Genomic DNA, 1,933 nt, shown 5'->3' with positions numbered 1-1,933 from the left:
CCAAACACGGAGGACCACCGCGGCGCCCGCCAGCACCACCGCCTCGGCCGCCACGGCCACCTCCGTGCCGCTGCAGACTAAGGGGGTCACCGCGGCCCTGGACCCCAGGAGCAGGATCCAGGTTGGGGTTAGCACAACAGAGCCTTCCACCAGTCCCAGCAGAGACAGCGGGAAAGACACCCAGCCCCCGCGGATTCTGGGGGAGACCTCAGGTAGGCGCCCTCTTTCTGGCTTGGGTTCGGCTTGGGGTGAGAGGCGCCCTGGGGGGCGTGGCTCGGGAGGGGCGCCGAGCTGCGCCGGGTGACGCTTCCTGCTGGGGCTCCCTGGTCTCCGTGGCCAAGGCCAAGGGCCGCCGTGGGAAGGGCGCGCCGCGGCAGACGCAGGCCGTGCTCTGGGAGGGGGTGGCCGGGAGGCACAGGGGGAGCTTCCGCCCCAAGCGGCGGCCCCGAGTGGGTGCCGTGCCCGCCTTGCCCCCCGAAGCTGTGTCGGATCCCGCCGAGTCCTGCGGGACATAGGGCCACACCTTCCCGAAGGGAGGCGCGTTGCCCCTGCGGGGTCCAGCTCGGGGGCAGGTGGGGCGCAGCCGATGGCGTCGGGGCCACGTGGACTCTTGGCCTTGGAGGGTGTGGCTCTGTGCAGCTGGGAAGGGCTGAGGCCGCTGGGGCGGCGGTGAGGAGGGACGGGGCGGGCGTCGTCGCTCCTTCCGCCTCCTCTGTCCCCGCGCATGGCCCGTCATCCTGCCGTGCCCCGCTCCCTCCTCCTGCACCTCCTCCTTCGGCTGCTTCGAAAGGAGTAGCCCTTAAAATCCTCCAGGGCCGAAGCCCGCCCCTTCACGGGTAGCCGCCCGCGTGGACCCGGCTCCGTGACCAGCTGGGGAAAGCGCAGAGTCAGGGGCCCCTCCGTCCCAACCCTCCTCCAGCGCCGCTGTCTCCATGGCCTGGCCGTGGCCCCGCCCCCACCACGACGCAGGTGCGTGGGTCGGACCTGCGCATGCGCATCGTGGACAGCGGCGGGTGTCCCGCCGGGACCCCGGTGGCGGGGGCGGTGCCGTTCCAGGGCACAGAGGGGCGGCTGCCACCCCGCTCGCCTCTCCACCTCTTCTGGGTCTGGGCTCCATGGGCCCCAGCCGGGGCTTCAAAAACCGGGAGAAGGGGGACTCGCTCCCCGGGTCCCTTTGCACTTGGCCTCTGCACGAGACCGCATCCTGGCGGGCGGGCTGTGGCCCGTGGCTGGACGGGTTTCCATGGAAGGCTGGCCTTTGTTCCGTGGCCTGGTTTCTCCCTTCACTGGAATGAAAGAGCTGTGGTTTTCATTCTGAGCGCCTCTTGCCTAGAGAGAAACATCACTGTGAAACGAAAACCCAGCTCTATGTCCACGCCAGGCCATGGACATGGGGCCGTGAGCTTGGGCGCCTGGCAGGAGAGTCTGCGGGGCCCTGCACGGGCCACCCCAAAGACCGGTCCCTCCCGGCCCTGTACCTTCTTCTGGAATCCACACACACACAGGCCTGTGCCAGGCGCCCGGGAGCAGCTTGCAAAGCATTTGTTTTTGCCTCAATAAACTCACAAACCATCATCGTAATGGAATTTACTGCTGCCCTCATTTACTGTCATCTCCTCTGTATACGTCACTTACTATACAGACATGGATGAGAAAGCAAGTCCCCATTTGCTCCAAATTGTATTTGATATTACTAAAGTTAAATGCCGGGGACACCATTATAGGGCTTAGCAAATTAATTCACAGTGCATTGGACGTTGCTAATCCAACTCGACAGATGCTTATCTTGGAAAAGATTTGTGGTTCTTCATAATATAATCTGGTGTGAGATTAATTTGTTTAGCAAAACAGATTTAAAGGGGGGAAAATATGTGTGTCCTGATGCAGAGAAATGTTAATTCTGGGAAGTGACGCTGGATTCTTAGAAGAGACA

The 1,933-nt window shown here is 63.4% G+C and overlaps 1 protein-coding gene across 1 annotated transcript in view; it reads left to right on the top strand.

The window, feature by feature from the left end:
• The first annotated feature begins 7 nt into the window (after positions 1 to 7).
• AJAP1 (adherens junctions associated protein 1) overlaps positions 8 to 1,933 on the top strand; it is a 45,731-nt gene continuing 43,805 nt past the window's right edge. The window contains exon 1 of the mRNA XM_006914401.1: positions 8 to 212. The gene's annotated coding sequence lies outside the window, so the exon portion shown is untranslated. The remainder of the gene's footprint in view (positions 213 to 1,933) is intronic.

This window comes from Pteropus alecto, unplaced genomic scaffold, assembly GCF_000325575.1.
Source record: "Pteropus alecto unplaced genomic scaffold, ASM32557v1 scaffold125, whole genome shotgun sequence".
NCBI classification, from domain to species: Eukaryota; Metazoa; Chordata; class Mammalia; order Chiroptera; family Pteropodidae; genus Pteropus; species Pteropus alecto.
The sequence above is the reverse complement of the archived record's forward strand: the minus strand, read 5'-3'. Positions and strand labels throughout refer to the sequence as shown.